This window comes from Lithobates pipiens, unplaced genomic scaffold (genome assembly GCF_037356315.1).
Source record: "Lithobates pipiens isolate NorthernLeopardFrog02 unplaced genomic scaffold, aLitPip1_a1.2 Scaffold_30, whole genome shotgun sequence".
In the NCBI taxonomy this organism is placed as follows: Eukaryota; Metazoa; Chordata; class Amphibia; order Anura; family Ranidae; genus Lithobates; species Lithobates pipiens.
This window is the reverse complement of record NW_027507791.1, coordinates 164,519,942-164,546,696: the sequence shown is the minus strand read 5'-3', so window position 1 is coordinate 164,546,696 and position 26,755 is coordinate 164,519,942. Positions and strand designations below refer to the sequence as shown.

Below are 26,755 nucleotides of genomic sequence, written 5' to 3'. Positions count from 1 at the left end.
TGCGCGGGGAGGAAGGCTCGGCGAGGGAGACTAATTAGTATGGCCGTCAGGCTGCTTATATTAAAAAAAAAGGTTTTTAAGGGGGCGGAGCTCCGCGGGTGGGCGTTGCTTATACGGGCGGCACGAGATGGCACAAGATGGCGGTGGAAGGACGAGGTTGACCTTCCAGGTCACAGTATGTGAGGGCATTTGTAGAACCATGGCAGGAGGCAGAGCTTCGGGGGTGAGACAGGCACTACAACAGAGGGACTCCACGGCCCCCAGGACCTCTTTGCCTGGGGGGCTGATGACACCACCGGTCCTGGTCTAGGATGACAGGTCAGAAGGCGAGCTGACAGTGTGCGAGGAGGAGGAGCCGCAGGAATGCGAGCCAGCAATGGAGGCAAGCACGGCGGCTGTTGGGGTTCCAGTCAGCCCGGTAAGTCAAATAATGTCTAAATGTTTTTCGTTTAAGTTGCATTACAGGATTTGTTGGGGGGTTGGAAAGGGGGGTGCAATGTCGGCGGCAGTTGCTCCTCCGGGAACAGAGGTGGTGGATGCTGGCCCACAAATGGCGGGCGGTGCGTCTGCAGTTTGGGGACAGTGGTGCAGTGGTGGGGTTGTCAGGTAATGGTAGGATGGAGATGGTAAGGATTGCAGATGCAAAAAAAATAAATAAATAAAAAAATGTGAGATGTACGGGTGCTTTGAGGGTCCCCTGGGAACACAATTAAATAGGAATTCCGGGATATGATTTGAAAAGGTAAGTGTGTGGAGATCTTCTCGTTATGGCCCCCTTTAAAAAAAATAAAAATAAAAGGGGGGGAATTTACATTTTAAGTGTGTAGGGTCATGCAGGAAGATTAAGGGAAAAGGGATGAAGGTAAGAGGAGGTACCGATTGATTTTGTGGAAGGCGGTCGCCATTATGCGATTGCCATGGGGGGGAAGAACCTGTTGTTCTGTTATATGTAGGCCATTGCACACGTTAAAAAGGGGGATCTGATTGGCTACGGGATGATGAGCAGTTTAGACCGCGCAGGTAGGTATGGCCGCCTCTTAATGGGGATCAAAGGATAGCGGCTTCTGGATGCGGTTTCTGTAGTCGAGGCCCCCGAAGCAGTTCCTTCAGGGGGGTATACCCAGGGCCGTCTTTAATATTGATTGGACGCTGGGCAAACATTTTCTTAGGGCCCCCCCCTCCATGCAATTTCGCTCTCCACCTTCTCTGAGACATACAATAAATAGCAGCAAGACTTAAAATCACTTTACTGTATCAGATCAGGCAGCGATTGTGATTGGTTGCCAGAAGTTACAGCATATTATTACTGCTTACTGACTGGTTGCTAGAGGTTACAGCACTCCTTAAGGCTCACTGATTAGTTGCTAGAGGTTACAGCACATTTCTGCTTGTTGATTCGCTGCTAGAGATTACTGTACAGTAATACTGCTCACTGGTTGCAATAGGTTACAGCACACACACTGCAGTGGGGTATGATATACTTATGAATGCTGCCTTTATTTACATATGAATGCCGTTGGCCTTGGCTATTTACATATGCACGTGACTGATATTTACATATGAATGTCAGTATTTATAGGTAAACACAGGTCTGCAGGTGATGCCTGCCCATAGGTTGCTCAATTTAGTGGGCCATGATTAGATGTTTAGGTAATTACCGGAGTGGGGGGGGGGGGGGGGGGTAGAGACGTGTCGGTCCCTGATTCAATCGTACATGGCTTGGACATTTTTGTGTGTTGGGCCGCCTTCTTCCGATGTTTGTGCGATTATACTTTATACATTGCAGCACATTGCAGGTAGGTTCATTAGTGCCATTGGCTGCAAAACACGGGGGGCCGACGAGGGATATTGTACTATTTTGTTCTGGCATTGTGATTGTTTCAGGGGTTACGGAGGGTCATCTGCCAGTGACCAAGGTGGAGGTACTATAGAAGGGGGTGGGGGAGGCCCAGGGATGGCGTGAGGTACAGTTGAGGACTTTGCATTCGTTGCTGGGTAAGTTCAATTATACCTGCCGGTTTTATTCTGATGAGTGGGTTTTGGCCGACGGCTGCCGTCTGCTACAGTGGGGGTTTCAGGCCCTGGCTAATTTAAACAGTTAAATGTGGAACATAGGGAGGGTTAGAAGGTTTGGTATGAGTTCTTGGCCACATATAACGGACGATAGGTGGATGCCAGGTCAATGGGAAAAGGGGTCACGAACACGGCAGGGTAAACAGGTTTGGGGGAAATTTTTTCTTTCAGGGGCAATAGAGTGAGGAAATTTGGCCCCAATTTTGTTGGGTGGAAGTGGGGTGTTCATTCGTAAACGTGTGCTATTGGAATTTTTCCAGTGGTTCCGGCTATGGAGCTGGGGTAAGGGTCATGCAGGAACCTGACATTGAATTGTGATTATGTGGGTGTGGTTTACGTGGTCAACCACATGTCCGCGTTGTCACAACTGGTCATACGGCAGCTACGCCACTTTGTGGTGCGTTAGGTGCAGTTGAACATTTTCTATATGCTATTCATCTTGCAGGCTTCGGAAACACGGGGGGCTTACTCCTTGCATCTATTTTTGGTGGGAGTTAGCTGGCCACAGAGGGGGAGGAATTCCCTACTCGGGCTGGGTATGGGAGATGGCATTGGAGTGACCACGGGAGGTAACAGGGCGGTCAGCCAGTGAGTCCACATGGGCGGCTTACGTGAAGGTATGAAAAGAAGGGTGGGTTGTTGGGTGCAAGAGTCTGAGGTCAAACATGGCTATGTGGGGGGTAAGTTTGTTGGTGGTACTATGGTTCTAGGAACTTGGTAAACGGGGGTCGGTATCTGCCATTGAGCGGAAACTGGTGGGTTTTTGGCTTTTGTTTAACCTGCGGTGCAGGGTGGATTGAAAAAAAAAGAGTTTGGGTTGGACAATTGAAAAAAAATGAATAAAAAAATGATCAAAGGGTTAGAGGGGTGGAGGTGTTGCTGTTTGTGTTACCAGGATTCAGGGTAAAAAAAAAAAAAAAAAAGAGATAAAACGTTTAGGGAGTTTCTAGGGTTTGGAACAGATGGCATGGGGGGCAGTTCATGTGGCACAAGGCTGAGAAGTATTGGTCGAGATTCCAGTTCGGATCGGCGTTCTGAAAATGCCACTGGGACGCAAGGTTAGATGGTGCAGAATACGCTTCACACTCCTTCCGCATCGGGGCGGCTGTAGAAGATGCCAGATGTGGGTTGGATGAGGCAGCAGTAAGGAGGAATGGTAGGTGGGAAGCAAAGCGATTACGCACTTACCTATGCCTTCATGTGGTGGTGGAATAAATAATAAAAATAAATAAATAAAAATAAAACACGAGTGGGGGAGTAGTCTGTATATACAAGCTGTGTTGTTTGTGGTAAGGGGTACATTGGTTTACTTTAAAGTTGGTGCTGCCTTTGTTTGGCGTTTTTTTTGTCCAGATGGAGGACTTATACGCCTTGTCTGGATTTTCTTTGTTATCTGTATGTTTGTTGGGGGGCCAGGAGAGCAGATGCGAGATCCGTTGGCAGACAGTTGGGTAGTTAGAGGAGGGAGGCATGTGTTCACTGGCTAGGTGTAGGGGGGTTGAGGTGGAGCAAGGTGGTATGGGAAATGGAACGTTAGGCATGGCGGGATAAACCGCCGGCCATCTGGGTTATGCATGCAAGGGGTAATGCTTTTGGGTTCGAATGATCAGGGAGCTGATCTCGGACATTAAGTCAGATATTTTACGACTTCGTACAGTTGTCTAACACTCAGGTGGTGGGGAGGCTGTGGCTCAGAATGGGGTGCCTGGTGATCAGGCAAGTAGAGGGGGAAACTAATTTGGGCCTGTAATTGAGGGTGTTAGAATACACCTCTAGGGAGTGGGGATTGTTTTCTGGGCTCTGGGGCTGCAAGATGGGATCCAGCGGGCCCCCGGGGGTGTGGGGGAGCCCTTAAGGGTAAGGTGTCATCCTTGCAGGCTGTGGCGGTGTTTTGTTGGTCTTTGACGGTGGCAGTAAACATATGTGATGGAAAGGGGAGGGGGGCTCATCGGTAGTATGTGCCCCTCCGGTGTATTCCAGAGAAAGGTTAGCTGGAATACTGTAATAGTTGCACTGCGGGAAGGGGGTTGTCTCCGAGCTGATTATCCGCTGGAGACCTATCGTGTGAATAAAGGTCCCGCTGTGTATTGGTGGAATATGTGTTGGAGTTCGGGGGTGCCCTCAAAGACCAACAGACTGGAGTTAAACAAGTTGTTACGGAGGTGATATTTTGGTATATATTTGATATTGGAGTTATTTATATGGTGTGAATAATAAATAGGCTGCTATGGCCATTTATACTCCAAAATTAAGGTGTGGTCTCATCATTTTAGAAGGGTAAGAAATGGGGATGTTGGAGTACAAGTGGTATAGCAGGTTGGGTACCTCTGAACTACACTGGTTAGTACCTGATGTTTTATTTTTCTGCTTGTTTGCTGAGGTGACCATCTTGGCGTTTGTCAAGAGGATTGAGAGTGGCCAGCAACATCGCCTATGGCCACATTACCCTGAATGCACCCATTCTCGTCTGATCTTGGATGCCAAGCAGGGTCAGGCCTGGTTAGTAAATGGATGGGAGACCGCCTGGGAATACCAGGTGCCGTAGGCTTTTTTTCAATATGTTGTTGGCGTTGACGACCTGTTTTATTTTTCTGCTTGTTTGCCGAGGTGACCATCTTGGCGTTTGTCTCGTCTGATCTCGGATACTAAACACGGTCGGGCCTGGTTAGTACCTGGATGGCAGACCGCCTGGGAATACTAGGTGAAGTAGGCTTTTTTTCAATATGTTGTTGACGTCGACGACCTGTTTTTATTTTTCTGCTTGTTTGCCGAGGTGACCATCTTGGCGTTTGTCAAGAGGGTTGAGAGTGGCCAGCAAGATCGCCTACAGCCATGTCACCCTGAATGCGCCCGATCTCGTCTGATCTCGGCTGCTAAGCAGGGTCGGGCCTGGTTTGTACCTGGATGGGAGACCGCTTGGGAATACCAGGTGCTGTAGGCTTTTTTTTTAATATGTTGGTGGCGTCGACGACCTGTTTTATTTTTTTGCTTTTTTGCCGGGGTGATCATCTTGGCGTTTTTCAAGAGGGTTGAGAGTGGCCAGCAAGATTGCCTATGGCCACATCACCCTGAATGCGCCCAATCTCGTCTGATCTCGGATGCTAAGCAGGGTCGGACCTGGTTAGTACCCGGATGGGAGACCGCCAGGGCCGGACTGGGAATAAAACCAGCCCAACAGCATAACGTCGTTATTTTCTTGTTCATGAAAGGGAAAGCCATACATTTTAAAGAACATTTGATGAAGAGTGTATTATATATAGATATGAAGTCACATAGGGATATATATATATATATATATGCAAATTCCAGTTAAAAGTGGTAAGTGGACAATTATCAAGGGGGACCCCAGGAACTCAGAACGTGGGGGGGGACCACCTTCCACAGAAAGAATACACTAAGGTAAAGGGGACGGGTGCTCACCAAATGCAGCTTTACTCTGCCTGTGAGTGCAGTCTCACTGTGCCCACAAATGCGGCCTCACCGTGCCCACCATTGCAGCCTCACTGTGCCCATTATTGCAGCCTCGCTGTGCCCATCAAATGCAGTTTTACTGTGCCCATGAATGCAGCCTTACTGAGCCCATGAATGCAGCCCCTCCTGTGCCCCATGTCCCAGTCTGCAGTCCCTGTCTGTGGGAAGGTGTGTTGTTGATGCTCAGTACGGTACCTTGCATGCCAGCAGGATATCCATGACGGCCAGCAGCAGGCAGGGTCTGTTCTCGTTTTGGATGGGGACAGTGCTCCTTCCAGAGGATCTGTTTGCTGTGAGATGGAGTGGTCCCTGGATACCTGCACCTTCAGCCGTCCCCATTTTCCAGCCCCAGTCAGCCTGTCCTCTGGTCCTGGGGAAGTGGAGAGTACTGGGTGGGAGGTGGAGAGAAGGAGGAGCAGAGAGTATTGGCGGGGTTGGAGAACACATGGGTGGGGGCAAAGAGCAGGGGGTAGTGGAGATCACAGGGGTGGGGAGCAGAGAGTGCTGGGGGGAACTTGAGAGTACTGGCGGGGCCAAAAAGAACAGGGGTGGAGAGCATGGTGGGCTGAAAGCACTGAGGGGGCTAAGAATGTGGGGTGGCGAAGAGCACTGGGGGGGGGGCAGAAAAACAGGGATGGAGAGCACGGGGCTGGAGAGTACTGGGGGGGTACAAAGAGTAGGGGTGAGAGCTTGAGAGCACCAGTGGGGACCAGAAAGAACAGGGGGAAAAGCACGGGGGATTGGAGAGCATTATGGGAGGTGGAGAGAATTGGCAGGGTTGGAGAGCACATGGGTGGGGGCAAAATGCAGGGGGGAGTGGAGAGTACAGGGGTGAGGAGTGGAAAGTGCTGGGGGAGCCAAAAAGAACAAGAGTAGAGAGCACGGGGGTAGAGAGAACGGGGGGGCTGGAGAGAGATGGGTGGAGCTTGAGAGCACCAGGGGGCCATAATGAACAGGGGTGGGGAGAATGGAGGGATGGAGAGCACTGGGGTGGTGAGAAAGAACAGGGAGGAGAGCACTGGGGGGAGTGGAGAGCACTGAGGGGAGAACAGGGGGGAGAGCACTGGGGGGAGTGGAGAGCACTGGGGAGGAGAACAGGGGGAGAGCACTGGGGGGAGGAAGAACAAGGGGGAGGGGGAAAACAAGGGCAGAGAGCACTGGGGGGAGTGGAGAGCACGGGGGTAGAACAGGGGGGGAGTGAAGAGCACTGGGGGGGAAGAACAGGGGGGAGAGCACTGGGGGGAGTGAAGAGCACTGAGGGGGAAAGAACAGGGGGGAGAGCACTGGGAGGAGTGGAGAGCACTGGGGGGGGGGGGTAGGACAGGGGGGAAGTGAGAGCCTGCAAAGAACTTAACAATTGTGACAGCGAATCACAATTGCAAGACTTTCTCCAAGACGGAGGATGTACATTGGTCTTTAATCCTCCACACTCCTCACATATGGGTGGCATCTGGGAGAGACTTATAGGTATTGCCAGGTCGAATCTTGGATGCTATGTTGCTACAAATCAAACCTGCTCAGTTGACCCATGAGACTTTACGCACCTTTATGGCAGAGGTTACGGCTATTGCCAGGCCTATAGTTCCTGTGTCCTCAGACTCAGATACACCTATGGCCCTTAACCCAGCAATGTTGTTGGCTCAAAAGGTGAACTCTCTGTCTGCTCCATCTGGAACCATAAGTACAACACAATTTCATGCAAAACAATGGAAGTACAATGCTTGGCAGACATATTTTGGAAAAGATGGAAAAGAGTATCTGTCAAATCTGCAACGCCTTAGGAAATGGACTGAGGATCGTCCAAATATAAAAGTGGGTGATGTTATGTTGAAGGACAGCCAAGAGGGCAGGAATGAGTGGCCCGTAGGACTTGTTAATGCTCTAAGCAGGGATGGCAAGGTTAGAAAGGTGGAGGTCAAGATTGTGAAAAATGAGACCGCCAGAATTTATCTCAGACCTGTAACTGACAGTTTTGATCTTGGACTAGCTAGGATTCCATTTTGCTGTTTATATGTTTTTTCTGCATAGCAGTGGTTATTTAGGTAGTGACATAATAAATTATGCCAGACAGAGTGTTCTGCCCATATTTTTTATGTGCTGTTACAGATTATACTGCAATGTTGGTTTCACGTTGCTGCCATCTAGTGGTCAGAGTTAGTAATTATTTTGCCACAGCTTGACAGGAAGTGATATTTTCTTCACAGTGAAAGCTGGAACAGTACTTCCTTAATTTCATGATTGCTCCTTGATCCAAGCTGACTGAATGCAGTAGAGCTCTTAACTATTCTTGGGCTAATGGTGGAATTGTCCGTGAGTACTTTCACTGATAGAGTGAGGCTGCTGTATAATGGTTTTAATGCAATGACACATTTGTTTATGCTTATGTTGTAGTTTTACAAAGTTATTTGGAAAAAAGAATACATACAGATCTGATGTCTCGTGTTTCTTGACTTCAGAGTTATTTTTAATCTGTCTGACTAGTGTTATACAACAGTTTAATAACGCAAAGCAGAACAGTGGGCGTTGCAGCGCGTTTTCAAACCGCACAGCAAACTGCATTTTCTGGGTGGGTTGCGTGTTCAGAAATGTGTAGATGGATTCAGACACTGCCTAAATGGAAGCGCATACGCTATGCACATTTGTTGCCTTTTTGGAAACATGCAGAAAGGTTTTGCTGCCAAAACGCGCAATGCTCCATGACCAAAAAGTTTCTTTAAACTACTTTGGGGCGTTTGTCGCTTATAGGGCAGCCCATTCAAGTGATGCTTGTTTACATGGGAAAAACACAAAAAAAAGTGAAGCAGGAACATGCATTTCCACTATGCTCGGGTGTGGATGGGATGTGCTGGGGAGTAAGCTTTTAGGCAGCAAGGATAACTAGGGAGGAGAGAGGGGTGGGTCAAAAAACAAAAACACTACATCAGAAGTCTCAAAGATTAAGACAAAACGTACCCCTATGTCATCTCAAGCCTTCTCTTCTCTACTCTGCTATTGACAACCTCTACGACAAAATCTCACCCCTATCCTGCACCAACCTAGCCACTTCTGTCTACAACACTTCACTTCTGGCCTCTCTGGACTCACTGGCCCCCCTCACTACACACAGAATCAAGCCCCGACCCCTTCAACCTTGGCAAACAGATGCCACTAGAAGTCTGAAAAAACTTGGTCTTGCGCCACAGGCGCTCATGAGCACGACTAAGTCTCAGAGAGATTTCAACCAATATAAATCTGCCCTCCAAAATTACAATTCTAGCCTCCTCTCTGCCAAGCAGAACTATTTTATCACTCAACAGCAACCTATCATCCCGTCCCCGTCAACTCTTCTCTACTTTCAACTCTCTACTTCGTCCTCCACCGCCTCCACCCGCCAACTCACTCACTGCCCAGGAGATTGCTAATCACTTCAAACAGAAGATTGATACAATTCGCGTGGAGATTTCTACTGTTCTGATACCCTCCACGCTTTACACATCATGCCCACAGGCACAATCATTACTTCCCTCTTTCAACCCCACCGCTATAGACGAAGTTGCTAAACTACTTGGTAATGTCCACCTTACCACCTGCCCTCTGGATCCTGTTCCCTCGCAAATGCTGCGTTCACCCTCTGACTCTATGCTACACTCTCTAACTCACATCTTCAATCTCTCCCTCTCTTCTGGCATCGTCCCCAACTCTCTAAAACATGCACTTGTCAAACCCATACTTAAAAAACCCTCACTGGACCCATCCAATCCAAACAACCTACGCCCCATCTCCTTGCTCCCCTTTTTATCCAAACTACTCGAACGTCTGGTCTACAACCGACTGAGCGTCCACCTCGCTGATAATAGCCTTCTTGATCCCCTTCAGTCTGGATTTCGTCCTCAACACTCCACAGAAACTGCTCTCCTAAAACTAACAAACGATCTACTAACGGCCAAAACCAATCGACATTATTCTGTACTCCTCCTCCTGGACCTCTCTGCTGCCTTTGATACGGTTGACCACCCCCTCCTTCTCAAAAAACTCCACACCTTTGGTCTCCGTGACTGTACTCTACGATGGTTCTCTTCCTACTTATCCAACCGCACCTTTAGCGTTTCTTACAACTCTACTTCCTCCTCTCCTCTTCCTTTCTCTGTTGGGGTCCCCCAAGGTTCTGTTCTTGGACCACTCCTATTTTCAATCTATACCTCCTCCCTGGGTCAACTGATAGCCTCCCACGGCTTCCAATACCACCTCTATGCTGACGACACCCAAATCTATTTCTCTACCCCTCAGCTCACTCCCTCTGTCTCCTCACGTATCACTAATTTACTATCAGATATATCAGTCTGGATGTCACACCACTTCCTCAAAATCAATCTATCCAAAACCAAACTTATAATTTTTCCTCCCCCATATGCCCCTTCCCCTGATCTCACTGTCAAAATTGATGGCACAACCATAAGCCCATCCCCTCATGCCAAGGTTCTAGGTGTAGTACTGGACTCTGAACTCTTCTTCAAGCAACACATCCAATCACTGTCCAAATCCTGCCGCCTCAACCTCCGCAACGTCTCCAAAATACACCCCTTTCTAACCAATGAGACAACAAAGCTCTTAATTCACTCGCTGGTCATCTCTCGCCTCGACTACTGCAACTCCCTTCTCATTGGCTTACCTCTACATAGTCTATCACCTCTTCAATCCATTATGAATGCCGCTGCCAGACTCATCCACCTTACCAATCGCTCGGTGTCTGCTACTCCTCTCTGTCAATCCCTCCACTGGCTTCCACTCAGCCAAAGAATTAAATTCAAAATACTAACAATTACATACAAAGCCATCCACAACTCTGCCCCCAGCTACATCACTAGCTTAGTCTAAATACCAACCTACTCGTCCTCTTCGTTCCTCTCAAGAACTCCTGCTCTCTAGCTCCCTCATCACCTCCTCCCATACTCGCCTCCAGGACTTTTCCAAAGCCTCCCCAATCCTATGGAATGCCCTACCCCAATCTGTCCGCTTATCTCCTACTTTATTAGCTTTTAGACGATCCCTGAATACACTTCTCTTCAGAGAAGCCTACCCCACCCACACCTAACTGTATTTTCATTTTCTCCATCAGCTCACCCCCCACAGTTATTACCTTTTGTTTCAACTTGACTCTCCCTTCTAGATTGTAAGCTCTAACGAGCAGGGCCCTCTGATCCCTCCTGTATTGATTTGTATTGTAAGTGTACTGTCTGCCCTCATATTGTAAAGCGCTGCGCAAACTGTTGGCGCTATATAAATCCTGAATAATAATAATAATAATTCAGACACTGCCTAAATGGAAGCGCACACGCTATGCACATTTGTTGCCTTTTTGGAAACATGCAGAAATGTTTTGCTGCCAAAACGCGCAATGCTCCATGACCAAAAAGTTTCTTTAAACTACTTTGGGGCGTTTGTCGCTTATAGGGCATCCCATTCAAGTGATGCTTGTTTACATGGGAAAAACACAAAAAAAAGTGAAGCAGGAACATGCATTTCCACTATGCTCGGGTGTGGATGGGATGTGCTGGGGAGTAAGCTTTTAGGCAGCAAGGATAACTAGGGAGGAGAGAGGGGTGGGTCAAAAAACAAAAACACTACATCAGAAGTCTCAAAGATTAAGACAAAACGTACCCCTAGCTGGTGATTTTACAATGGGAGTCGTGCTACACCAGAGTCACCAAAAAATACTGCAAGACTCAAGTCACTGAATTTAAGACAGCACCTATTGAAATCTGTGTGTTTTCACTTTACCTGAGTAGCAGGTCACCAATAAATAGTCAATATGTATCAGTTCACAGGAACCATGAGGTAGATCAAAAACAGATTATAGGTGACTCACCTATAATCTGTTTTTGATCTACCTCATGGTTCCTGTGAACTGATACATATTGACTGAGCACATTATTTATATAGCTGGTAGCCTTATTTGGCATATATAAAACAGCTTTGCTTTGCTCAGTTTTTTCCACAGTTTTTTGCATATACATATTTTTTTTTTTTGCATTATTTGCACATATTTTTGGGATTTTTTTTGCACTCTGCACTTTATGGACACAAGAGATATACAGTTTTGCACAATTTTTGGACTTTTATTGATCCTTGATTAACGTTGGATGTTATATACAATATACGATATTTAAGACACTTATATTCTAGTCCACATTAACCACTTGCCACCCGCCCATTGTCAAATGAAGGCGGCAAAGTGGTTTCAAAATCCTGACTGGACGTCATAGACCGTCCTCAGGATTTTGAGCCGCTGCGCGCCCCCGGGGGTGCGCATCACGGCGATCATTGTTGCGGGGTGTCAGTCTGATCCAATGATGGCTGATCACAGTGTAAATAGGAAGAGCCGGTGATTGGCTGTTCCTCACTCGCGTCTGTCAGACGCGAGTAGAGGAAAGCCGATCGGCTGCTCCTCTGAGAGGGGGGTCTGTGCTGCACACTGGACCACCAGGGACTCCACCAGACCACCAGGGATGCCCAGCAGCAGGTATGCCACCCTAGACCACCAGGGATTCCAATCAGTGCCCACGATGTATGCCAATCAGTGCCCACAATGGGCATCACTGATTGGCATGCATTATTATTTTTTTTAACAGAAACATTTTTATTGGTCTCTTAACGGATACAGCAATGCATCACATCATATTTTTTACATATAAAATATAAAATACAATGTAACAAGCACAAAAAAAAAGAAAAAAAAAAAAGGATCAGAGCAGAATCAAGCTATGTAGTATAGCGTACATTCAGATTTAGCAGTCATATTCCACAAAACATATCCGCACTGCACTTATCCCAGTATTCGTAGGGGACAACTCCTTAATTTGGCTGCTATAAAGGGTCAGGCCGTTTGATCATAATACAGCACCTAACCATCTACAGTAGGTCGGGGTGAGGGGACCAACGCATCAATACAGGTCAGCCCTGTGTCTCATAGTGCGCTTCTCTCTTGCACCCAACATCCCCAGATCTTAGTAAACTTTGTACCTTGTACAGCTGGAGGGCAGAATCAATCAGGGATTTCCAGTGGGCTACACTAGGTGGGTCTGATTTCTTCCACTGCATAAGAATAGTCTTTCTGGCATAGAACGCCGTATAAAACACAAACAGCTGTTTATATGTATTTGGCGCCACCCTGTCACACACGCCCAGCAGTAAAACTACCGGATCTAACCCCAACGAGAGGTCCCCAACTTCGTTGATCTCCCGCACCACACCTTCCCAAAATCGTCTTATAACCGGGCACTCCCACACCACATGTATAAAGTGGTACACTTCGGGCATCTATCCGAGTATCCCGGGTATATTCTGGAAAGGCGTTGCGGGGTATAGTATGCCCTATGAATACATTTCAACCGTATGTACCTGTCCTTAGCTGATATCATCAATGGCAAATATTGTTGTATCCCCTCTTCCCAATCATCAGTCGCCAGGATGGGGAGGTCCTCCTGCCATTTCTGGAAGAGGCTAGGCCCCCCCCTGGCCGACCCCGTCGAGATCCTAAGATAAAGAGAGGAGAGGACACGATCCGCCTCCTGGGCCATGAGAAATTTCTCGACAATGTGGGAGTGTAAGATTACTCCTGAAGGAAATTGTGCTCTCAGTGTGTGGCGTAATTGTATGTAGCGAAAAATCATTCTGGAGGGGAATTGGTATTCTTCTCTAAGGGAATCAAAGGGGATAAGGGATCCCCTCGGCATCACCTGTTGCAGAGTTGTGACACCATACCTAGCCCAAAGGGCAGGGTCCGGGACCGAGCTGAGGTGTTTCAACTTTGGGTTTTCCCACAGTGGGGTGTATGGCGACAGTGCGGCGGGCGGGTTCAATCGAGTTGTAACCTGATTCCAAACCCGAAGCATAGTTCGCATAGGGGTAGTGACCTCAGGGTGAGCCTTCGGCCCTCTAAAGACTAAGTTACTCAATGCAGGATAGGAGCCTAAAATTGCCGCCTCCAGATTAACAGACGGGTTGGAGCGGAGCTGCATGAACCACCACCGTAACCAGTACCGCTGCCCAATAATATTCCTTCAGACAGGGAAGGGCTAGACCCCCAAGTGACAGGGGCAATTGGAGGGTAGTTTGTGCTATTCTTGGGGTTGCCCCGGCCCATATAAAGGTGTTCACTATCTGTTCTACCTTCTTAAAAAATGAAGGTATCTGTCATTTGTGGGAGGAGCCTCGCCGTTATAAGACGGCCTCGGTTCCTCCCTGCCCTGTTGGATGTTTCCGGAGGTTGTCCCACCCTCTCGTTCCCCCTTTTTCTTTGTATCCCCTTTTCTTTTTTAGTACTACTTGGGAATGCCCCCTTTTAGGCATACTGACCACGTGACCACGGCACAAATTCAGGTCACTTTCTTTCAGTATCTGTCATTCCCATTTCATCATTGTTATTAGAGTCTCCAAGCACAAATTAAAAAAAAGCCTACGGCACCTGGTATTCCCAGGCACTCTCCCATCCAAGTACTAACCAGGCCTGATCCTGCTTAGCATACAAGATCAGACGAGATCGGGCGCATTTAGGGTGATGTAGCCATAGGCAGTCTTGCTGGCCACTCTCAACCCTCTTGACAAACGCCAAGATGGTCACCTCGGCAAACAAGCAGAAAAATAAAACAGGTCGTCGACGCCAACAACATATTAAAAAAAAAGCCTACGGCACCTGGTATTCCCAGGGGGTCTCCCATCCAGGTACTAACCAGGCCTGACCCTGCTTAGCATTCAAGATCAGACAAGATCGGGTGTATTCAGGATGATGTGGCCATAGGCAATCTTGCTGGCCACTCTCAACCCTCTTGACAAACGCCAAGATGGTCACCTCGGCAAACAAGCAGAAAAATAAAACAGGTCGTCAACGTCAACAACATATTTAAAAAAAAGCCGGGAGGGCGTGGCTTGCCTAGAGAGAGGATGGCTGCTTAAGCTTTTTGCTCCGTCTTACCTCAGCCTAAAAAAGATCGATCACCGAGGATTTTACCTGAAAAACACTTTCACATCATGGGGACCTCCTCAAGTGGACCCTCTGCATCTAGATCCCACTCACCAAGGGACCTGGGATCCCGTATACCAAGAGAATACCGCATCTTTTCAGGAACCAGGGGGCCCACATGGCGGCCTGTTCTCCCACCACCAACCACATCGGGATTACCCTGACGCCGACTGATCCACAGCACACTATGGCAGACAGTCCATCTCCCCATCACCAACAACTAAATATCCACGACCTGAGGACTGTCGCGGCTGATATAAAGAGCACTCTAACCGCCGCCATCTCAGACTTCCGCCACGAGATACAAGCAATCACAGGGAGAGTAAACTCCATGGAGCTAATGGCGGCGCAACAACAGCATTAATTGCAGATGGCTCAAGGCAAAGTCGACACACACACCTGGCAGCTCAGAGACCTCCAGCACCATGTCGAAGATATCGACAATAGGGGACGAAGACACAATCTGAGGTTTAGAGGCCTCCCGGAGTCGATGGAGCCCGAGCAAATCCTCCCAGCGGTCACATCCCTATTCAGCCAGCTGCTAGTCTGAACCTCCGGTACACCTATAGCTATGGAGAGGATACATAGAGCCCTTAGGCCTAAGGGCAAAGATTCTGATCCCCCACGGGAGGTCATCTGTTATGTTAACGACTATACCCTCAAAGAAGAGGTTCTTAAAAAAACTAGGAGCAATCTGAACCTGACATTTGAAGGCCATTTGATCCAGATATATCAGGATCTTTCGGCGATCATGCTGAAACATCGAAGAGACTTGCGCCCATTACTTGACGTGCTGAGGCATAGAGACATCCGCTATCGCTGGAAGTTTCCGTTCGCTCTGCAAGCCTCTTACCAGGGCCGCACTGCAATCTTAAAAGTGCCAGAATATCTAGAAACCTTCTGCAAAACGCTGGACCTGCCACTGGTTGAAATACCTAATTGGTATGCTGATTTTCGGGTCCACATTTCACCCAACACCCGGAGCACTGAAGATCTCATGGAAACTCAACTGTCCAGATATCGCAGACATAGGTTGCCATCCACCTTCAGACCACTTGGGGGACACCGACCCCGCCACACACCGACGAGCCCGACTTCGGTCCCGCTACCTCGCAGAGCATGCAGGGACCGCTAGACCTGTCGCCTCACGAGAGCTCTGGGACACCCATGCGACGGTGGATTAGCCTACATGCTTCATACCCTGCCTAGTGCCGCTCTCCTTTCCTCTGCCATGCATATGGACCATTCCCTTACTTACCTGCCTTGAAAGACTACAGACACTTACACTAGCTTCAATATCCCTGACTCCGGTTACCACCATGATTTCTACCTGGAACAGTCCTGGGCCTCCAACCCATCAGACGAGAGAGCATTCAACGCACGCACTCGACTAGACACCAGACCTGCTCGGATCCCATATAGTTGTAGCCTTTTACTCTCTAACTGAACACTACCATGGCCGAATGAGCGCCCAGAAGAACCCGAGACACCTATCGGTAAAGTATACATCGAACGGAGCACTTGGTATATTTTAGTGACTGATCCGATCTTGTGCCCTGCTGCGACATTTATATTGGCGCTTACCTCTATGCCTTATATGAACTATTCTTCATATTGCAGACCTCATATCATCATAGAGGAGCTAGTAATTCTTTATACTTTACTAAACATCATACTACCCTGAAAGCAGGGGCCCGTTCACTACCTTACAATATTGCAGGCATTGGGTGGTCAATTTATCAAGTGATACCCCCCTTACTAGCCTTATCCCTGATCCAGAATATACAGGAGCCATGATTTATATGATTTTTAGGCCCACCCAAACCTACCCCCCAGTACCCACCTCTTACAACCCTATAACATCTATCAGGTGTAGGGCAGGGGTCAGGGGCGTAACTATAGGGGGTGTAGCAGTCGTGACCGCAACCGGGCCCTGTGATGCAGGGGGCCCATGCAGCCCCCTCTACATATGGCCAGCAGCAGCATAGGCAGCTAGGGGTAAACAAACTTTAAGCACACAGATGCAGTGCAGCCCTATGAGAGCCAGCTCCCCGGAGGACACTGCAGGCTTGTCTGCCAGCCCCCCTCCTCCCCCGTCATACACAGATGATGAAAGGTCTTTCTGGGCGATATGCTGATCGCCCATCCAGCACACTGGATGGAGCCCAGGCCAGCATGGATGAGTGCGTGGCCTACAGCTTGGTCATGGTGAGTGAGAGGACCCCATCCCCCACACACCATTATATACCCCCTCCCTCTCCCCCTGGGGACAGGGACCCCTTCTTACGTGGGGACAGGGACCCACACCTCCCCTGGGGACTGGGACCCCTTCTCACCTGGGGGCAGTAACTTCATCTGCCCTGGAGAAAAAGGCCTCATCTCTTCTGGGGACGGGGACCCCATCCTGCCTAGGGACAGTCCCCCAATGGGGCACCTAAAAATTAAAAAAAAATTATAAAAAAAAACTACTGATACCAGTGGTGGAACTACAGGGCTCACAAAGGTCATACCTGTGACCACGCCCTGGAGTTCAACCGCCAGACTCGGAGGGAAGGGCCCTTCATTGTTTCTTGCATCGGGGCCCTGAAGGTTCTAGTTATGCCACTGCAGCAGGCGTCTGCCCGCACTGTTCCCTCACTGACACGGAGCCTGTTGATCCCTCCCTTTCAGAAAATCATAAGCACATCTGCAATTTGCTAGCTGACCCGTGCACACCGATAGGGAGAGATTAACCCATTTGCTAACTCATCACTTACTTCTCTCTAACATTTTATTGTTCACAAGCACCCTTATTCTTTGCAAATACGTTCCATACATCCAAATACTTTTCAGGCACCACACAGTCAATCAAGATCCACATATCTGTATATCTGGCTTGTTGAGTCCTTTCCATCCACATCATTTTCCCATATCATTTCTTAGGACATTTTTCCATATTGGGCAGTTTTGCCACAATTGCTCTTGTCTCACTAGGCTTCCATGGGACATAAACTTGAGCCATATTAGCTACATATTGATCTCCCACTACCCCTCCTGGCAGGGCCACTTCCCTTAGGGGCATCTGCTCTACCGGCTTTTCTACCGGCTTATCCTTTAATTAGGGACCTGACCAATTCCCTTGTTTCTCTTTCCCTATCTGGAGTGTGTAGTATCCCTAAAGCTCTCTGCTTTGCTGCTGCTTTTTGCCTCATAACCACTGGGGTATAAGTCTGGCTTGTCTGTTTTATGGGGGTGTGTAATCTATCTATTTTAGTGAACTTTGCTAAAGCATTTGATTTTGATGGAGTGTACTGCCAAATTTGTCCATCTTTATCAAATATTACCCCCTCACTTTTATCGAATGAAGATCCCAAATTACTCCTCCGCTGAGAAGTCCCTTGGGCTCCCTCTAACATTCGGCTCCTTCCCTCCTGTGAGAAGCTGGAAACAGCTTGCTGCTGCTGAGGGGTAGCCTGGAAAGGCATGTGGGGAGCACTCTGTTCTCCCGTGTCTTCTTTCCTTTCCTCCATAGGATCAACTTCATCTATAGGGGCAGACGCTGCTCTAGATGCTACTGCTAAATCCCTTCTTGCAAACTCATACGGGGATGCCCAAGCATTGGGAAGCTCCTCTTCATCTTCCAGATGCAGAACAGCTTTTTCAGTACACATTTTATAAGGGGGTGGTTTTAAATTATTTCGGGACTCTTCTTCCCAAGCAGCTAGACATTCAATCCCCCCGCAATCAGACATTTTAAAGAGTAAATTAAATAATGCATCAATTGTTGGGGTATCAAGCGAACCCTCAGGGGGGCCACCATTTCGACGGGTCCTCTTTGTATTCCCTTTTTGTAATTTTACACCATTTTACATGATGCTTTAAAACATCCGGCTCTCCACTTACCATCATCTTTATGATAGGGGCGCTTGGATGCAATTTCGCTACACTTAACCCTGTTTTCTTTGCTATTTTTAATAATTTTATTGCCCTTTCTTTTGTTAACCCAAAAGTATTCATTACCGGTAAAATATTTTTTTCAAGCAAATTTCCCATTTTCTTTATGTTTCCCCTGTTACTCTTTTTCAGAAATGACAATATTTTAGAGCTCCGGGACTGTTTACTTCTCACGGCTGTGTACCAGCAGCCCAGTACATATATTGAGATATCTCACTTCGTTCTACTCTCAGAAGGACGTCTCCTTTCTGAGTGGTAATAGGCTAGTCCCTATCTCGACTCCCTATTCCAGAGAACATACAGCAGGTCATTCACCCATTTGTGGCTATCCGCTGAAGGCAAACCTATCCGCCTTAGGACCACAAACGTTTCTCAAAAAATCACACAAAAAATTCAACATCCACCACCTTCTATTCACTCATAGAAATTGTGGTACCTGCATTTTACACATCCCTTAATAACATGACTATATTCATTGTCATTTCTGAGAGTAAGAAGAAGGGCAAGTAAGTACTTTTGCACGCTTAAGTTGTAACTGGTACCATTAGTATTCTCAGTAATCGTACATAGACAGAATGCAGTAAAATCAAAAAGGAACGTGTTACCTTCTGTATTCCACAAGCCCCACCCGGCTCCTCAAAACCGCACAGAAAGACAGTACTTTCTAATATGAGAAATAAAAGGTTTCTCACCTGAGGCCTCTGTGCTGTCCCTCCTTTTGAGGGTTGAGAGCCGATGGTGGGGGTGCAGATAAGAAGACCGTCCGAGGGTCACCAACTGTTATGATGAGCTTTGAAATAAAGGACATCTACGAAGTAGCATTCGTCTCAATGCATGTTTACTTCAGAAATACTCACTGTACAGAGGACCACACCTTCCAAGGGGTTGTGGTACAGAATACAAACTGTTACAGCTTTTTATAAGAAAATTATAACATTACCGCTTATGGCGGGCACAGAACCAAGTTACAGAGTACGTAATACATTTCATAATAATTGGTCCCACATTACATATGGTCATCTTGACCCAAACACAAAAACAAGATAAACAAGATAAAGGTCAATTTGACAGGATAGTGATTAATTATGATAAGGGTAAAGTTTGTTATAAACAGGGACTTTCCATACCAACATTTTTACAACATTTCTGGGAATAATATCTTTTGTTATCTTACTGGCAGAACATTTCATGTCATCCAGAGAACAGAATACACAAGCAATCATATGTGTGGAAACATTTGACAAATACTCAAAGAATAGAGAAACATTTGAAAAAGAAATTCATTCTTATATTGAAGGGGAACTCTGAGTAACTTATATAGATATGTGTTGCATATGTCTTCATATCTTCACACTAGCCTATCTGTATAAACTAGCCTGTCTTTTGTACACATTAGCCTCTCTGTATAAACTAGCTGGTCTTCTGTATACACTAGTCCGTCTGTATACACTAGCAAGTCTGCATAGCCTCTCTGTGTAACACAGTCTCTCTCTCTGTATACCCTAGCCTCCATCTCTGCATGCCCAGAACGTTCGTCTGTATAATCTAGCCTATCTATATACACTAGCCTGTGTTTTGTACACTTTAGCCTATCTGTATAAACTAGCCGGTCTTCTGCATACATGAGTCTCTCTGTATACCCTTGGATGTCTTTTGTATACACTAGCTGCTCATTATACATTAGCTCTCTGTATACCCAAGCCTCTCTGTATACACTAGTCCGTCTGTATACACTAGCAAGTCTGCATACACCAGCCTCTCTGTGTAACCCAGCCTTTCTCTCTGTATACCCAAGATGTTCTTCTCTATAATCTAGCCTATTTATATACACTAGCCTGTCTTTTGCACACATTAGCCTCTCTATATAAACTAGCCGGTCTTCTGTATACACTAGTCCGTCTGTATACACTAGCAAGTATGCATACTCTAGCCTCTCTCTCTGTATACCCTAGCCTCCATCTCTGCATACCCAGAACGTTCTTCTGTATAATCTAGCCTATCTGTATACACTAGTGTATACAGACGGACTAGTGTATACAGAGGACCGGCTAATGTGTACAAAAGACAGGCTGATGTATACAGATAGGCTAGATTATACAGAAGAACGTCCTGGGTATGCAGAGCGCTCAGCTTCAAGGTATGGCCAACATGAGTAATATGGGGGACACTCCTCACCCCCGCCCCCACCTACCAGATCTGACTTTCATCCCCTTGCCCTCTCTGCCCGGTCATCTGGTGGCAGTTTTATGCACTCCCTGGCCCCCACCCATTCATAATCCTTACCGACCTTTCCTTCCGCTGCTCACTGGAACACACTGGATGACTTGTCTAATTAACCAACTTGTACAAGACACCGCTATCCTCCTGTCTGACACCGGTCCCCCTTGAAGGCTTTACCCCTCACTGTTTGGGTGGTCCCTGCCTCCCCCTGGATGCTCCACATATACCCTGACGACATTGTCGGAGGGGCACCACTTGACAGGACACGGGGCTGTCATGCCGGTGGCATCTCCCATTGGAGGAAGGGATGATGGCCCCAACCCCTTGGCAGCAGGTTCTTTCATGTACAGACCAGGGCAGCTCATCTTTCCTTCTGGAGTCTTGACCTTAGAGGGGGGAGTTGCACTTTGGGGGGTCTGAGTGATACCTAGTGTGCTGTACTGGAAGGGCTTGACATTCCCGCATATGTGTCCCCTCCCCCTGGTTGCGCCCCTCGCCCCCCCCTCTGGCCCCCACCTACTCTTTGCCGACATTGCCTTCTGCAGCTTTCGGGGACCCTGGACGACTTATTTATTGAGCCTATCGGTACGAGACACTGCTTCCCTCCAGTGTGACTCTGGACCCCCCTGGAGGATTTACCCCTTACTGTTTGGGCTGTCCCAGCCTCCCTCTGGATGCTCTACACAGCCCCCGATGGCGATGCAGGAGAGACACTAATTGGCGGGCCCCAGGACTGTTGCTCGGGTGAAGTTTCCCGTTGGATGGAGGGATGGTGGCCCCAGCCCCTTGCCTGCCGGATTTTCCATGCACCGACCAGGGCTGCTCCTCTTTCATCTTGATGTGGTGACCATGGAGGGGAGGAGTTGAAATTTATGGGGTCCGGGTGGTTGCTGGTGGGAGTGCGCTAAAGGACTTGACATTTCCGCATGTTTGTCCCCTCTCCCCTGTCTCCCCCCTCCCTCCCCCCCCTTCCCACCCTTCCCTTCCCTCCTTTCCCTCCCCCTTTCCCTCCTTCCACCCCCCCTTTTCCCCCCTTCCCTGCCCCTTTTCCCCCCGGGGCGTGGACAGGGGAGAGGGGGTAAGGAGAGGACAATCTGCCAAAGGGAGAAATGCATTTGTTCGGGGACTGCATGTACTTTTGGAGTATGGGACGGGGGGTGGTGGATCCCATTCTGTGATGCCTTTTCTGTTGTGACGGGCTCCCTTGTGCATGCCTACGTTTAGGGCGAGCCGAGGAGACCCCTCAGTGCTGACAGTTATGTGCTCTACCTCTGTTTTGATTATACTATTGTTTTTTGGTTCTATGATGTTACTGATTGTCTTTTATTTGCATACCGGTATCAGACGTGACATTTACCACTGCCGGGACTGGGGGGACTAGGATTCGGGGGCTCCCTCTCCGACCTGTCTACCCACCAACCCAAGTAGGACAGCGCTTTAAACCCAGTGTACATCTGGTAAGCGCTATAGCATAATTGTGCTGTTTTAGTATACCCTTCCTGTACTGTTGAGTGCGGACAACCCTTAATTTCCCTCTCCCCCTGGGGTTGAGGTGCCCGGCCTCTTTTTCCCCTTACCTTTCCTTCCATTTGCCCTTCCTTTCTCCCCCTTACTTCCCGCCATGCATTACCTACCCAAAACCTACCTTAATTAAACTTTCTTTGCTTTTCTCTGACATCCCCCTCCCCCTCCCCGAGGAGTGATGGCAGACTCAGTCAAGGTCACCTCTCTAAACGTTAAAGGACTGAACTCCCCTGAAAAACGGTGGATCCCCCTGTGAGAACTGAAGACTTCCTGTACTGATGTGGCCTTTATACAAGAAACACATTTTAAAAATACTAGCCTCCCCTTTCTATGGTCGAGATCCTTCCCTAAGGTCTACCACTCTACTAACCCCTCCTCTAAGACCAAGAGAGTCTCCATTCTGATCTCTAGCAGGCTCCCCTGGGTTCTCCAGGATTCTCTGGTGGACCCTGGGGGCCGATATCTTTTTCTTAGGGACCACATTGGAGAGTGCCTTTTTACATTTGCCACTGTGTACGCTCCCAATGATCACCAAGACACGTTCCTCAGAACTACCCTGCTCAGATTATGTGACTTTCGGGAGGGCCAGTTGATATTAGATGGGGACTTTAATGTCCCCTTTCGCCATCGGTTGACACTTCTGCCTCTTGCTCCTCGCTCCTCATTTCCTCTAGAAAGTGGATTACTAAGTGTTTACTGAATGACCAATTAGTTGATGTCTGGCGTCTGCAACACTCTGGGGAAAGGGACTACTCTTTTTGCTCTTCCCCTCACAAATCATACTTGAGGATAGACTTCTTCTTGATTCCACATGACCAACTGCACTTGGTGAGCTCTTCCTCCATCGGCCATATTACTTGGTCCGACCATGCTCCTGTAGCCCTTACCTACACCCTCTCTAGGAACCCCTCACCTAGGTCTCTATTCTGGCACCTTAATGAGAGCCTCCTCCAGATACCGGAAGTTTTAGCAGATGTGACCAGGGAATTGGACCTTTATTTCCAAGAAAACTAAACGCAGGACTGCGACCCGGGGATAATTTGGGAGGCTCACAAGTCAGTACTCCGCAGGGTACTTATCAGGCACGGGGCGCGCATCAAACAAACACGGAAGGAACAGCTTGCTAATCTGTTTCGTGAACTTGCCTCTGTGGAAGCGAAACATAAACATGCCCCCTCACGGACCTTAGAGATTGAATAGGGGACACTCCGTACCCAGATTGCTGACCTACTCCATTATAAAGCGAAAGCGGTACTCCAGTTTTGTCGTAAACTGACATAGGAGTCAAGGGACAAATGCAGAAAAATCTTAGCCAGGTCGGTAAAGGTGTTGAAATCTGCCTCTTACATACCACAGTTGATAGATGAGAATGGCCAGAGGGCCTCTACCCCAACCCAAATAGCCGAAGTCTTTGAAAAATGTTACTCTGATCTCTACAACCTGCCCGATTCAGGGTCTGGACAGGACAATATAGACAGATATGTAACCGGTTCTGGTCTACCAACCCTCTCATCAGACTCACGGGAGTACTTGGAGGACCCGATCACACTGGAAGAAGTCCAGACGGCCGTGGGACCTCTGAAAGTGGGTAAGGCTCCGGGCCCTGACGGATATACTGCACAATACTATAAGACCTTCCTCCCTATTCTCGACCCGTGCTTGGTGAATTTATTTAATACTCTGAGCTCGAATGGGGATTTTTCCTGAGGATACCTTTAGAGCCCACATCTCGTTGATACCTAAGGAGGGCAAAGACCCGGGCCTTTGTGAGAGCTACAGACCCATTTCCCTCCTAAATTCGGTCCTAAAACTATTCTCTAAAATCCTCGCCACGTGATTGGCACATCACTTGCAGTCCCTTATACATATTGGCCAGTTAGGTTTTATTCCCACCAGGGAAGATAGGGACAACACCATTAAGGTGCTTACCCTGGTCCATAAAGCAAAGTCATCTGGGACCCCTTGTCTTTTCGTGAGTACTGATGCCAAGAAGCCTTTTGATCGGGTCAAATGGACATTCATGTTCTTGGTCCTTCGCCATATAGGTCTGAGTGAACGGATGCTGGCATGGATAAGTAAGATATACTCACGCCCTTCAGCTCAAGTCAAAGCGAATGGGGTGCTCTCATCTCCCCTTGACATCGGGAATGGGACCAGACAGGGTTTCCCCCTGTCGCCCCTGTCATTGGAACCCTTTCTCTCCACTGACGAATCCCAGAGTTTCCTTTGCGAAATCTCCTTTGGGAATTCCAGATATACGGGATACTTCTTGAAATCAGAGGCCATGGGGGTTGCAGTCCCCCTGCAAACGTTACTAGACTTGCAGTCCAATTTTCGATTTAAATGGACCCATACAGCCCTTAAAACTTCCCCCCACCCCTTGTCACTAATATCCGCAGTTTGCTTCACGGGTGGCATTCTGGCCTCCATTCCTGGTTCAGGAGATGCAATCTCATTAAATGAACATACTCCCTAAATTTACCTATCTTTTCCAAGCTCTCCTGATCCAGATTCCAGTCCCGTTTTTTAAGCAAGCTCAATCCTTGCTCACTCAATTTAACTGGGCCCACGAAAATCCCAGACTTAAGCGGTCACAGCTGACATTGTCTAAACAACAGGGAGGGTTGGTTCTCCCTGACTTGCGACGCTACTACCTGGCCTCCCATCTGGGGCGTGTATTGGACTGGAATCGATACAAACTTTCTAAGCTCACTCCCGAATTCCGGGAGTGAATATACCATGTGGTGCTATAAGGATTTACCCACAGAATTGACGTCACATCCCACTATAGGGGCTTAGTTGAAAGTCAGTCACCTGATCGCTACCCAAAACACACTCACATCTTTGACTTCCCCCCTATTCCCTATACGTGGCCATCCGAACTTTGAACCGGGGACCCACTTAGAAATTCCAACCTAGACAATGCGTCTAAATTCGTCATTGATGGAAAATGGCCTTCTTTCTCAACCCTAACAGATCCGACAGGGCTTTTCCAACTGCCTTTTTGGAGAGCGGCGCAACAACATAATTTTCTCCATTCCATCCCCAATTCTCAAACGTTCGCCCGCCCTCAGACGGAGTTTGAGACTCTATGCAGGAGCGAAGGCCCTTTGGCCCACATTCTCTCTCAAACAGATTACCCACACTTAACCTGTCTGTCCAACTGGGAAAAGGACCTTAATTGCTTGTTTTCCCCAGCACAGAGACAACGCATTATCACTTTGGCTCTCAAAACCTCGCTGTGCACGAAGATACAGGAGACAAATTTTAAACTTCTCACCAGGTGGTATTTGACACCATCAAACATGCATTAATGTTTCCCTCTTCCTCGAACATATGCTGGAGGTGTGGAGAAGAAGAGGGCACGTTGCTCCACATTTTTTGGTCCTGCCCCAGCTTGGTGGACTTCTGGACAGAGGTCCGATGCATAACACAAATATTCACAGACTTCTCCATCCAGGAAGAGGCTGCATTCTTTCTCTTGCACCATTCACAGATTCCCATTAAGAAGTACAAAAAAATCAATTTTACGGCATGTGATAAATGCGGCAAAATCCTGCATCCCTCTCTATTGGAAAAAATGTTCCCCCCCCCTACTCACTGGCTTAGGAAAATAGAGGACATTAAAAAAAATGGAGGACTTGATCCTCACATCACAAGGTAAACAAGAATTTTTTAAACAAACCTGGGACATCTGGAATACCTTTATATTCTCGCTGGAAGGATGTCGCCTGCTATCGCCTTAGTGCTCTGAGCTTTCCAAGACTGGCCCCTTGGACGGTGGCTGCCATCGTGTCTCGTCACCTTTTTTCCTTTCCTGATCTTTCACCCCTTCTCTTTTCTGCCTTCCTCCCCTATCTCTCACCCCCTCCACCCCCTCTCTCTTTTGTAAAAAGTGGAAAATTGGGAATGACGACCCCACACCCCCCTCTGGATGGATTATGCCGGAGGGACCTGGGGTTTGTGTGACCCTTGATCTTGGTACAGTACTTTATTCATTGTGATTGATGGAAGGCAGACTCACAGTTGCGAATATACCTGTAGCAAGTATTGTTCAGCTGCCTTTTGCTCTGTATTTCTCTGTTGCATTATGTACTCGGGGGACCGTCTTCCCCTGTTTGGAGAAAAAATTATATTTGAAAACAAAAAGAAGCCTACGACACCTGGTATTCCCAGGCGGTCTCCCATCCAGGCATTAACCAGGCCCGACCCTGCTTAGCCTCCAAGATCAGATGAGATGGAACAGATTCAGGGTGATGTGGCCATAGCCAAAATCTTCAGGCACTCTCAACTCTCTTGACAAACGCCAAGATGGTCACCTTGGGAACATGCAGAAAAAAATAGGTTAACGGCAACAACATAAGTAGAAGCCTACGGCATCTGGAAATCCCAGGCGGTCTCCCATCCAGGTACTAAACTGGTCCCAACCCTGTTTAGCCTCTGAGATCAGAGGAGATCGGGCGCTTTCAGGGTTATGTGCCCATAGGCAATCTCTTTGGGCACTCTCAACCCTCTTGACAAATGCCATGATAGTCA

At 48.0% G+C, this 26,755-nt stretch overlaps 1 non-coding gene and 4 pseudogenes across 1 annotated transcript; 2 read left to right on the top strand and 3 right to left on the bottom strand.

The window, feature by feature from the left end:
- Nucleotides 1-4,502: 4,502 nt before the first annotated feature.
- Nucleotides 4,503-4,621, top strand: LOC143946601 (5S ribosomal RNA; annotated as a pseudogene).
- Nucleotides 4,622-4,895: 274 nt separating this feature from the next.
- On the top strand, nt 4,896-5,014 carry LOC143950908 (5S ribosomal RNA). Its single transcript, XR_013266230.1, has one exon. It is a non-coding gene; the product is annotated as a 5S ribosomal RNA (ribosomal RNA).
- Nucleotides 5,015-13,975: 8,961 nt separating this feature from the next.
- LOC143949678 (5S ribosomal RNA) lies at nt 13,976-14,094 on the bottom strand (annotated as a pseudogene).
- A 109-nt stretch (nt 14,095-14,203) lies between these two features.
- On the bottom strand, nt 14,204-14,322 carry LOC143946156 (5S ribosomal RNA; annotated as a pseudogene).
- Nucleotides 14,323-26,370: 12,048 nt separating this feature from the next.
- Nucleotides 26,371-26,489, bottom strand: LOC143949745 (5S ribosomal RNA; annotated as a pseudogene).
- Between the last annotated feature and the right edge of the window lie 266 nt (nt 26,490-26,755).